This window comes from Gossypium arboreum, chromosome 11 (genome assembly GCF_025698485.1).
Source record: "Gossypium arboreum isolate Shixiya-1 chromosome 11, ASM2569848v2, whole genome shotgun sequence".
NCBI classification, from domain to species: domain Eukaryota; kingdom Viridiplantae; phylum Streptophyta; class Magnoliopsida; order Malvales; family Malvaceae; genus Gossypium; species Gossypium arboreum.
This window is the reverse complement of record NC_069080.1, coordinates 83687306-83701501: the sequence shown is the minus strand read 5'-3', so window position 1 is coordinate 83701501 and position 14196 is coordinate 83687306.

Genomic DNA, 14196 nt, shown 5'->3' with positions numbered 1-14196 from the left:
TAACTCTCAAAGCAAACAACAACTTTCGCTCAAAGCATCAAGAACCACATTCGCTTTTCGGATGATAATCAATAACAAGCTCGTAATCTTTCAACAACTCCAACCATCTTCGTTGTCTCAAATTCAAGTCTTTTGTGACATCAAGTACTTAAGACTTTTGTGGTCGGTATATACCCGACATTTTCACCATACAAATAATGTCGCCAAATTTTCAAAGCAAACACCACCGCAGCCAATTCCAAATCGTGAGTAGGATAATTCCTCTCATGAGGTTTTAATCGCCTCAAGCATATGCCACCACTTTTCCTTCTTGCATGAGCACACACCCCAAACCATTTAGAGAAGCATCACTATACACCACAAATTCTTTACCCGATTCGGGCTGTACTAACACCGGTGCCTCTGTTAATAACTTTTCAATTCTTCAAAACTCGTTGACATTCTTCCGTCCATTCAAATTTAACATCCTTTCGAGTAATCTAGTTATAGGAGCAGCAATTATAGAAAATCCATTTACAAACCGCCGATAATACCCAGCTAGCCCCAAGAAACTTCTAACTTCGATTCGTTTTTGATGGTTTCCAATCAACAATGGCTGAAATTTTACTAGGATCAACCCGTATACCATCACCGAAACAATATGACCCAAAATCCAACTTCCGGAGCCAAAATTCACTTTTACTAAACTTAGCATACAAATGCTTATCTCTCAAAGTTTGCAAAACTATCCTCAAATGCTCAAGATGTTCTCGTCTCATCTTTTGAATAAATTAAAATATCATCTATAAACACCACAACAAATTTGTCCAAGTATGGCCGAAATATGCGATTCATTAAATCCATAAACACAGCAGGAGCATTTGTCAATCCGAATGGCATAACTAAAAATTCATAATGACCATACCTTGTTCTAAAAGCGCTTTAGGTACATCCGACTCCTTTACCCGCAGCTTGGTAATACCCGGATCTCAAGTCAATCTTTGAAAACCATGTCGCTCCTTTTAGCTGATCAAACAAATCATCAATTCTCGGCAACGGATACTTGTTTTTGATTGTCACCTTGTTTAACTGCCGATAATCAACACATAATCTCATAGAACCATCCTTCTTTTCACAAATAACACGGAGCACCCCAAGGTGAAAACTTCGGTCTCACAAAGCCTTTATCACCAACTCTTGCAATCTGCGACTTTAATTCTTTCAACTCTGTTGGTGCCATTCTATATGGAGCAATCGAGATCGGAGTCTTTCGGTATCAAATCAATACCAAATTCTACTTCCCGACCGAGGCAAACCCGACAATTCTTCCGGAAATATGTCCGCAAATTCACACACAACCGAATCGATTCAACTTTCTTTTCAACTTCTTTTGTATTAATTACATACGCTAAATAAGCTTCATAACCCTTTCTCGAGATATCTTTGAGCCGACATTGAAGAAATCACACTAGGCAATGCCTCGATTTATCCGATTCAACCCGCAGAGTTTCACCATTTCCACACTTTAATTCTATAACCTTTTCTTTGCAATTTACTATAGCATCATGCAATGTCAACCAATCCATACCCAAAATAACATCAAATTCATCAAACGGCAACAACATCAAGTCGGTAGGAAAGTAATGATCCCGAATCATTAAAGGACATTTCTTACATACTTTATCAACAATACACATTTGCCTAACGGATTCGACACTCTAATCATAAATTCAGATTCTCAACAGTATATTCATACTAGACACCAATTTCATGCACACATATGAATGAGTAGAACCAGGATCAATCAAAGCAATAACATTAACATTATAGAGAGAAATGTACCAGTAATCACATCGTGAGGAAGCATCTTCACGCGCTTTAATAGCATAAGTTCTAGTGGAGCCCTTCCTTCGTGTCTAACCGTGCATCCTCGCTACATTCTTACCGCTTGTTTCACTTCCAACTTTTCTCGGATACCTTCCCTCGAGTCCGCACCACTAGCTTTTACATTCTGAAATTTTTCTTTCTCACTCTCTCTGGCGTCTCTAATAAAATGATCCGGAGAACCACATCGAAAACATTCATTTGCTCTTACGGACCAAAATGATTTCTACCACACACGGCACTCGGGTTTAACAAATCTCGTATTTCCCACACTAGCCAGAAATAGTCCGAGATTTAGGACCCACATTCCGCTTCTTAAAATTTCCATATGATTGCCCAAATGAAACTTGGGAACGAGGATTCATATTTCTTGACTTTCCGGTTTGTTTGTGAGGGTGCATTACTCATTGGTCTTTTCTTCCAATTTCGTGTTTGATTCTACCTTTTTCTTTTCCTTCAAGAATTCTTCACCTTGCAAGCTCGATTGACAAGTACCACCATTTCTTTTAGTTCAAGGATCCCAACAAATACCTTAATGTCTTCGTTAAGCCCGTCTTCAAATCGTCGGCACATCTTGGCTTCAGAGGAACATATTCCCGCATACTTACTTAATCGAACAACCTCTCTTTCATATTCGAGATCGTCATATTACCTTGCTTCACTCAAGAAACTCTTTACATTTCGATCAATAAATCTTTCACTAATATATTTCTTCCAAACTCTTCTTGAAAGAATTCCCGTGTTACCCTCTCTTCGGTACCACCAAATCAAAGTCTTCCACCAATTATAGGCTGAATCTCTCAACAAAGATGTAGCACATTTCAAACATTCTTCGTGTACAAGATAATTCATCAAATACCCGGATAGAATTTTCAAGCGAACTCGCTTTCTCGCATCATCATCAATATTTGCTCTAAATTCTTCAGCCCCTTGTTTACTTAATTCTATCAACGGGGTTCTGTGAAATTTTATCATATCCACTCCTTGAGGCATTGGAGGCATAGGTTGAGGAATTGGGGAGGTGGGGAGGTCGTACATTTGGGTTCGTCTGAACGAACTCAATGTACCATGCACTCATCATTTGGAGAAAGGCTTCCGATCCCTTTCCTCCTCCCGACCAACAAGAGGGGTGGGTTTTCAATCGGCGCTCCCATCAGCCGAGTCATGGCGCATTACTCAGACTTCATCTCGCCACACTGGATCGAGATCCATTTACTATATAAAAAAATTCATTTAAAAAGGTCAGAAGTCGTCACACTATCACAATTCATACATATGGCATGTATAGCAAAATCCGTACATACAACACGTAGTCCGAGAACCGACTAAACCTGCTCTGATACCACTAAATGTAACGCCCCCACACCCGAGACCGTCGCCGGAGTCGAGTATGAGGTGTTACTAAGCTTAGTTTAACATTTTTAGAACTTTGAATTATTTGTTTCTACATTCACAGCTTTTAAGCTACTTGCATCACAGTCACAAGAAAAATCATATCTCGAGTTACAAAACTCGAAATTAAGATCCGTAAATTTTCCCTGAATCTAGACTCATAAAAATATCTACTAATTTTTTATAGAATTTTGGTTGGGCCAATTAGTACATTTTATTAGTTAAAGTTACCCTGTTTCAAGACTCAACTAGTCTGACCTTTGTTTACTACGAACCACATTTCTATCTGTACAAAATTCATATGACTATGAGGTTTGTTTATACTAAAACTAGACTAAATAAGGATTCTGAGGATATAAAATACACCACCTAATTATATCTTTACAATTTATGGTGAATTTCTAAAGTAGGAACAGGGATTCAGAAACTGCTATGACTCTGTTTCACTAAAATTAAAATATCTTCTAACATATACTTCCTTTACTTGTTTCATTTGTTTCATGTGAAACTAGACATAATAAGCTTCAATTTGATATGTATTTCACCACCAAATTCAATTTCTATGATTTTAGTAAATTTTAAACTCGCGTTAGTATTGCTGCGGTATTCTGTTTATGGTAAATTTCATCCTTTTATGAGTTTTATGCACTAAGTATCTTAATAGTTTTCCTTAACATCAAACATAATCTAAACTAACCATTTTCATAATTTATCATTATCAAGCATTTCCTCAACCATTTCACAACCATACCATAAGATCATTTACACAAAATGGGTATATTGCTATACATGCCATACTTAAATTTACAAGCCATTTACCAAAAATCTTCCGGATAGTGTGACTGAGCCTTCGACCTATCCCGACTCCTGAACTGGCTTGTCCAAAACTACAATGAGTAAGAAGAAGGGAGTAAGCATAAATGCTTAGTAAGTTCATATGCAAATAATAAGTAACATAACAAACAGTTATACCACCAACATTAGCATACATCACTAAAACACATATCACATTTTAATCATTCTTCATCATCTTATTACCTCATCGTGGTTGTATCAATACTCAACCCGAGGGTTAAATACATACCTGTCCAAAATATCCATTTCATATCACTTACCAATACGCCTCTTTACATCTCAAATTTTCCTCCATTTGAGTAGAACTTTACCCGTTGAACACATCGGAATATAATTCGGATACATGGATAACTTGCACATAAGTGCCACATATTCAATCAAGCAATCATGTAACCCGCCCATAAGCGAACTCGGACTCAACTCAACGAGCTCGGGCGTTCGCATCCATAAGTGAACTCGGACTCAACTCAACGAGTTCGGATGCCTAGTTACATCTCACGAACTCGGACTCAACTCAACGAGTTCGGACATTCGCATCCATAAGTGAACTCGGACTCAACTCAACGAGTTCGGATGCTCAACCATCCTAGTGACATGTCACTTGTATCCTAATCTATTCCTAAGGTTCAAACGGGCTTTTTCCTCGAACACTTATCCTTGCCGCCTTCCGTAGAATGCCAAATCAATACTCAGTAACAATTATATTTAACAAGTAGTTCACATAATTTACATATTATTTGAAATTAACCACAAAGCATACATTTCATAATAAAATTCAGCATAACACATAATTAATATCAATAACTTAAAAATAACAATTATGCTACATTATTTACACATGAACTTACCTTGGTACCAAAATACAAAGATTTTGCAATTTAGTCCACAATCTTTTCTTTTCCTCGATTGAGGTCGATTCCACGCCTTTCTTGATCTAAAATAACACATTTAGCTTATTTAATACTCACATTATCAAATTAATCCTTAACTCAAATTTTGGCAAAATTACAATTTTACCCCTAAACTTTTGCATATTTACATTTTTGCCCCTAGGCTCTGGATTAAACTTTATTCCTTATTCTTATGTTTTACAACATGCTGATCACTTTTCTCTTCTATGGCAACATCAAATTCTCACTCTAACATGTACTTGTGACTATTAGGTATTTTTACCGATTAAGCCCTTTTACTGCTTTTTGCTTAAAATCGAGTAGTACAAGTTGTCTAACATAATTTAAAACTTCATATTCTATCATAAAACATCAAAATACACAAATTTCACCTATGGGTATTTTTCCAAATATAAACCCTAAGTTAAATTATTGCTAACATAAGCTTTATCGAGTTACTGAGATCTCAAAACGTAAATATCATTAAAAGCGGGCTTGGAATCACTTACTATGGAGCTTGGAAGCTTGAAACAAACCCTAGCTATGGAGAACCCTTGAAATTTCGGCCTAATGAAGAAGATGGACAAAATTGGCTTTTAATTTTGTTTTTAATTCATTTTAATAACTAAATGACCAAAATACCCTTACTACTAAACTTTCCAAAATTCCTTCCATGTCCTAATTTTGTCCATGAACTTAAAATTGGTAAAATTGCTATTTAAGACCTCCTCATTAATATTCCAAAACAATTTCATACTAAAAACTTCTAGAATGCAAGTTTTGCAACTTATTCGATTTAGTCCCTACTTTCAATTTAAGCACTTTAGGCATAGAATTTCATCACGAAATTTTCACACAATCATGCAATCATATCATAAACATCAAAATCATTGTAAAATAATTATTTCTATCTCGAATTTGTGGTCACGAAACTACTATTCCGATTAAGCCTTAATTTAGGATATTACACAGCCTCGCTGCAATCTGGTGGCTTCGCCACATATATATATCTGTTTTGGTGGCCTAGCCACAATATCTGTATCTGGTGACTTCGCCACAATATCTAGCAGCCTCGCTGCAATTTCTATTTTGTGTAGCAGTTGGGTGGGTCAAGTAGTCTCCCCACATGGTGTAAGGTTGGTACGGGGGTGTATACGGCTGGATTGGTTTGGGATTGTATTCACATTCTGATTTTGATTATGTTACCTGATTCTGATTCTGATTTTGATTTTGTCACCTAATTCTGATTCTGATTCTGATTCTGATTCTGTCACCTGATTCTGATTTTCATTCTCATTTTGATTCTAGTTCTGATAATGTTTCTTATTCTGTAATGGGCTAAGGCCCATCTGGTACTATCTGTTATAGTGGGCTAAGGCCCAATTGATATTGGCCCGTAAGTAAGGTTAGCCATACTTTTAATTCTTTTATATGACCTGATCGTTCCTTTTTAGTAGGGATTTCACATCGAGTTTTCGTAAACTCACCCGCTTATTAACCTTTCGTAATTTCCAATTTTAGACAGATCGAGTCATGCGAGGGCTCGGAGGAAGCCACACACTGCTTATGTTACAGTTTCGATTATTACTTTTAAATGTTTTTATGTGGGTTGTAGTAAAGCCGTTGTAATTTTCTGGATTTCAAAATTGGAATTTTATTTATTGTTCTTATAATTGCTAGTATTAGAACACGATTTTCCAAAGAAACTACTGTTGTTCAAAACATCACGTATCCGCAATTATTTTTAAATTTAGCTTCCGCAACTACCAAGATTTTTACAAAGTTGTTAAGAATGTTATTCAGCTGAGGTTTTCTAACAAGGTTTAAAAAGGGTATAAGTTTTTAATTATTAAGAAGGGTTTTTAATGGAAACATGGTTTTCGAAAAACACTTCAATGTAACACACCAGATTCAAGCCAAACTTCCAGGCCGGGTTTGGGGTGTTACAGTAAGTCCGTTCTAGCCTCGTTTTTAATGATTTTTATGTTTTTCAAATCCTTGTAACATGATCTATCTATTTCGACAACTAATTTAAGACATAATCAAAGTCTTAAAATTTACCCATGATTGATATTTGTGTATTTTGATGTCTTATGGTAGGAAATGTATGTTTGGTGTATGATAAACGACTTTTGCTAAGTGATTTTCGATGAAAATGCCTAAAAGGATCTATTTGTAAAAAAGTTGTAAAATGGGTGTTAAAATGCAAATAAAAGAAAAATGTGGGCTTCTATAAGCATGAATAAGGTTCGACTAGGCATGGGCATTCAAGAAATTGAGTACATTTCATTTTACGAGCTTAGGGACTAAATTGTAAAATTGTGAAACTTTAAGGGCAAAAATGTAATTTTTTCCATAATGTAAATTTGGGCTGATTTTAATAGTATAATGAATAAATAAGTTAAATGTGATCTTATAGATCAAGAAAATGCGTATTTGACGATTAGGTACTTTTCGCCATTTTTATGTCGAGGTAAGTTCGTATGTTTAATAAGCATTAAATTATATATGTATAAATGCTTAATTGATATAATTGTGGTAAATTTTATATTATTGAAATGAAATGTGAATGCTATTAAGTACAATATTACGAAAATGACCGACAAAGATTTGATACAGCGAAAGTCTCGGTTGAACCTTAGGAATAGATAGGATACAAATGTCATGACATTAGGGTTACTGAGATTACGTGTCAGACCATATCTGGAATATGGCATCTATATGAGATTTCGTATAAGACCAAATCTGGGATATGCCATCAATATGAGACTTCGTGTAAGACCATCGCTGGGCTATTAGCACCGATACGAGATTACATGTAAGACCATATCTGGGATATAGCATTGTTATGGTACTGTCAGTATGAGATTCTCGAGTATCTTTTAGTATTCCAAGTGGTTCAATGGGTAATTTAATGGGTATGTCAAAGAAGAGAAAGAGCATGTAAGTATTACGAATTGGTATAGGTATGTATATAAAATTTATAAGCATTGACTTCATGAAGTTGTGAGTTCACGACTTCCATGAGAATGTTTTGTGAAAGCCTTGTGATTATTGGTCTATACTTGTGATGTACGAAGTACATGGTAAATTCGGTTGGCAATTGTGTAACTGGTTTTTAGGTCAAAATTTAGTTATGATATAACATGTCATATTCACACAAATTGTGATTTATTGGATACGAGAAAAAGGGAAGATTTCCATAATTGCATAATAAAATGATTACGGAAGTATGAGAAGATATGAGCTTTAAACAATTGAAAAATGTTAAAATATATGCTTGAAATGTAAATACTCATAATTAATGTGCATGTTTACTGTGAGGTTTGAAATGATTTGTTAATTGTTGTAATATGTTACAAAGAAGAGATTACGGTAGTTAGGCTAATGTCAAGATGTGTTAAATTATGCTTATAAGTTGATAGAGAAAACATTGTGACTAAATAAAATTACAACTATGAGATTCATAGCAATTTGTATTATCTCATGTTTAAATTGATAGATTTGATAAAAGACTGGTAAGAGTTGTTTTTTATTTTTGTACGGACTTACTAAGCTATATAGCTTGCCCCCCTTATTTTTCCATATCTTATAGGATTTTTAAGCTAGCTCGAGTTGGAAATTGTAACACCCCAAACTCGGCCTAGACGTTATGGCTAGATTTGACATGTCACATGGACTTACGACTTAGTATGCATTCATTGGTTAAAGTGATTGGAGTGGTCTTTGTAAAAACAGCGGTTGAATGAAAAGCCGGTTTATCAATCTTTAGGCTATCCATTTGTTGTGCTTGTTGAGTCTTGAAAACGTTCATTAATTTTGAAAACCCGCGCAGTCTAACACTAGTAGTTTCATCATAGTATTAATATAATCAGAAAAATAAAACCATAGAGGAAAAAAGAAATTTAAATAGCAGCCTTATTACAACTTAAAACCCAAAATTAAATCAGAATATAAAAATAATAAAAATAAACTAACTTGGAAAAACCAACTTTGCAGATGATGTGGCCACTTCGAATCCCTCACAGCTCCAAGCCCATTATGGTTGGGGATTTCCTGCAGAGATGAAAATAAACGGTGAGTTTGGTAAACTGAGTGTGTAACATAACCCAACCATAGCCCAAAACAGATCAAACCTTAGAGTTAGACTTATCTAGGCCTTGGCCCAGTACAGAAATCAGAATGAAACCCATAGGCCCATAGCAGATACAGAACAAATATATCATGAATGCAGAAATCCCAACCCAAAGCCATCCATAACACCCCCGTACCAGCCTTACATCATGTGGGGAGACTACTCAACCCACCCAACCGCTACACACCACAGAAATTACAACGAGGCTGCCAGATATTGTGACGAAGTCACCAGATATAGATATTGTGGCTAGGCCACCAGAACAGATATATATATATATATATGTATATATATATATATGTGGCGGTTAATTCAGATTGCAAATGAGGTCGCCAAATCTGTGTGAAGTCACTGTATCAGATATATGTGGCGAGGCCACCAGATTGCAGCGAGGCTGCCAGAACGCTTCCTCTATCATTATAAACCCATGTCCCATGCAAAAGAAATAATATGTCATGGCATACGTATACAGAAACAGAACATCACGCTTTTCAAAAAAAAATAACCCTAGGGGTAAAATCGTAATTTTGCATGCATAAGGGTATTTCAGTGATTATTACCTATTGCTAAGGTTTCATGCTCATTCTAACAATTACCAAGTAATCAATAGTACTTACCTCATCTTTTTACCAAAGTAGGCCCGTTGGCCCATTGGCCCGTTTTCGGCCCATTAAATCCAAAAATACCGTTGTGCACGAAAATGCACACTCTGCACTCTAATCATCCAAATGCATCGTATTCATTAACAACTGTCTCATGAGCACTCGCACGCTCGCGAGTTCACAAAATACCAACGTTTCAGTATTTCGGCTTTTACCGATTCAGTCTAAGGGAGGGTGTCGTTTACACACCTGGTTGATGACGATTGATGACGATATCTCCCACGCGATAATCCTACAATCGATCACTAACACATTAGACTTACGAATTCACAATAACTAACATAAATCCATGTCAACTAATCCAATCATCACACAAGTTAGTCATTTACGCACGAGGGGCAAAATAGTCATTTTACCCTCCAAGGGTAAATCGATAGTTCTACCCTACAAGGGTATTTTAGTAATTCTACAACTTATCCACTTGGGCCTACGGACCCATTGGGACCACATGGCCCATTTTAGCCCATCGCGGCCCGAAATAGCCGTCCTACTGCTAGAGTAGTGAGAGATACACAGCTGTTAGGATACTGCAGTTAATTCGTGCTCCAAACACTCTTAGCTGACGCCTAACCCAAACGAACACGTCACAAAGTGAAAGGGATCAGCCAAGAAAGGTATGCCTACTCTCCTCATGGTTTGCTCTATTTAAGGACAGCTCTCCATCTACTCTTATGTTAGCTTCCCGATGTGGGATCCCTCTATCACCAGAGTTTAAAACCAACACCAGCTCTTGCCGTCCCAACATAGCAAAATAATCAACCTTTGCGTGCCAAGGGATTCGAACCAAAGTCCTCTCACATGCCAACTTATGCCACCACCACTAGGCCATCAACTTATTTGTGTCATAAATCCAACACATTAAACTTTAAAGCGCACCTACTTGCTTCCAGATTTATTGAAAAGAAAAACTAAAATATATTGCAAGAGCCAAGACTTGAACCTTGGACCTCTTGCTTCCTCTATGGCATCACTTCCTTGTCCCCTAAGTGGCGCCACCTTGCCACTACACCACACTCCTTTTTGTGTCATCTTTTACCCCTTTACTCTTAAAAGCCCAAACGCCAATTGCATCACCTGTTCATAAAATTAAAATTTCGAATACTACCACGGATTTAACTTAAGTTTGGGCCTTCCAAAGGCCCACTAACCTACTAAAATATATATTTTAACCAACAAGAAGACACACAAATTTTAAAAATCACAGAAATATAGAAAACCCGAAAATTGGGGCGTTACAACTTTGCCCTCCTTAAAGAAATTTCATCCTCGATATTTTACCTGAATAAAACAGATGAGGATATTGTTGACGCATCGCCACTTCTGGCTCCCAAGTAGCTTCCTCTCTGCCATGATTACGCCACAGCAGCTTTACTAGCGGAACTGATTTTCTCCTCAAAATCTTAACATCTTGATCCAAAATCTGCACAGGCTCTTCCTCAAAAGTCATGTCTGTTTGGACCTCGATCTCTGCAACTGGCACAACATGAGTAGGGTTAGAACGATACCGCCTTAACATGGAGACGTGAAAGACATCATGAATCCTATTCAACTCTAGAGGTAGCTCCAACTGATAAGCCACTGGACCCACTCGCTTAAGAATCTGATAAGGCCCAATGAACGGCGGACTTAACTTGTCTTTCCTTCCAAACCTTAATATTTTCTTCCAAGGTGAAACCTTCAAGAAGACCATATCACCCACAGAATACTCAATTTCTTTGCACTTCAAATCAGATATGACTTCGCTCATCGATGCTTCCTTCAACCGATCTCTAATCAACTTGACCTTATCCTCTCAGATTCGCCACCAACTCAAGTCCAAGAACCCGCTGCTCACCCAACTCGGTCCAACAACTAGGTGTACGACATCTTCATTCATATTGGCCTCATAAGGAGCCACTCAATACTTGCTCGATAACTGTTGTTGTATGCAAACTCGCCAACGGTAAGTAATCCTCCCAAGCGCCTCGAAAGTCGATAACGCATCCTCTTAACATGTCTTCCGTAATGAATAACCCTTTTGACCGACCATCACCGAGGATGAAAGGTCAGATTAAAGTTCAACTGCGTACTCAACGCCTCATGCAACTTTTGCCAAAATCGAGATGTGAATCTAGGATCTCGATCAGAAATAATCGACACTGGCACTCCGTGAAGTCGCACTATTTTCGCTACATACAATTTGGCTAACTTCTGAAGTGAATAATCAGTACGGACAGGTATGAAATGAGCAGATTTGGTCAAACTATCCACAATTACCCAATCAAATCCTTCGACGGTGTCAAGGGTAACTCACTCACAAAATCCATGGTTACCCTCTTCCACTTCCAAAGTGGTACTTTCACTGGCTGCAAAAGTCCAAAAGGTAATTGATGTTCATCTTTCACTTGCTGACAAGTCAGACATTTTCCCATAACTTCCGTTACCTCTCGCTTCAATCCAGGCCACCAATACAACTCCTTTAAGTCGTGATACATTTTACTCCCTCCAGGATGCATAGCACACAGACCTCCATGAGCTTCTTTCAGAATTGCTTGCCTCAAGTCAGAGTCCTTCAGAATACAAACTCTACATCGGCAACACAGAACTCCCTCAATGTTCAGTCCGAACTCAGAAGTATCCCCATTCTTAACCTGCCAGAATCGAGAAACAAGGGACTCATCCCTCGACTATTTTTCTTTAATCTCATCCACCCAGGTCGGCCTAACTTGCAGTTCTGCTAACAGACTAGTGTCGTCATACAGACTCAAATGAGCAAACATGGCTCTCGGATCGACATCGCTTCTACGACTTAGGGCATCACCACCACATTAGCTTTGCTTGGGTGATACTCAATCGTGCGATCATAATCCTTAAGCAACTCTATCCATCTCCACGCCTAAGGTTCACTTCTTACGAGTCGACAAGTACTTAAGACTCTTATGATCTGTATATAATACACCTTTCTCCGTCATGTAATGTCTCCAAATCTTAAGGGCAAAGATTACCGCTGCCAACTCCAGATCATGAGTAGGATAGTTAACTTCATGTGGTTTAAGCTGTCGCGATGCATAAGGAACCATTTTACCCTCTTGCATCAGCACACAGCCCAACCCTACATGTGATTCATCACTGCATACGGTAAAATCTTTTCCAAACTCCGACTGAATCAGTACAGGTGCCTCAGTCAGAACTTTCTTCAGCTTCTCAAAAGATTCCTATTGTTTCTTAGTCCAAATAAACGGTACTCCCTTCCTTATAAGCTTTGTCAAAGGCGCTGCCATCATAGAAAATCTTTCCACAAACCTTCTATAGTACCCAGCTAAACCTAGAAAGCTTCAAATTTCTGACACTGACCTCGGTGGCTTCCATTCCAGAATTGCTTCAATCTTTTGAGGGTCCACCTTGATCCCTTCAGTAGAGACAACATGCCCCAAGAAAGTTACCTCTCTCAACCAGAACTCACACTTCTCAATTTCGCATAAAGCTCCTTCTCCTCAAAGACTTGCAAGACAATACGAAGATGCTCATCACGCTTCTCCTCAGTTTCAGAATAAACCAGAATATCGTCGATAAAGACGACCACGAATTGATCCAGGTATGGCTAGAACACTCGATTCATCAGATCCATAAATGCTGTAGGTGCGTTCGTCAACCCAAATGGCATAACCAAGAACTCATAGTGACCATACCGAGTTTTGAATGCTGTCTTGTGAATATCCACCTCCTTAACCCTCAACTGATGATACCCAGATCGAAGGTCAATCTTGGAAAATACTGAAGCTCCTCTAAGTTGGTCGAATAAATCATCAATTCTCGGCAGTAGGTACTTGTTCTTAATCGTCAGTTTGTTCAATTGTCGATAATCGATGCACATCCGCATTGACCCATCTTTCTTCTTTACGAACAACACTTGTGCACTCCACGGAGACACACTTGGTCTAATGAAGCCTCTATCCAATAACTCTTGAATTTGGGCTTTTAGCTCCACCAACTCCTTCGGTGCCATCCTATAAGGTGCAATGGACACCGGTGCCATTCCAGGCAACAAGTCGATTCCAAACTCAACCTCTTGGTTCGAAGGCAAAAACGGAAGCTCCTCTGGAAAAACATCTTGAAAATCCTTGACGGTTCTAACTTTATCCACTGTTAGATCTTCAGTTTCCGATTGGCTTACAAGTGCCAAATAAGCCTCACATCCCTTTCAAATCCACTTCTCGACTCTCAATGCCGACACCACATTAGACAGATAATCCCTACGCTTGCCTATCACCAAAACCTTCTCATCCTTTATGGTCTTTAACATTATTCGCTTAGCAGCACAATCCAGAGTAGCCCTATGCATAACAAGCCAATCCATTCCCAAAATAAGATCAAATTCTCCGAAAGGTAGCTCCATCAGATCTCCAGAGAAATCTTTTCC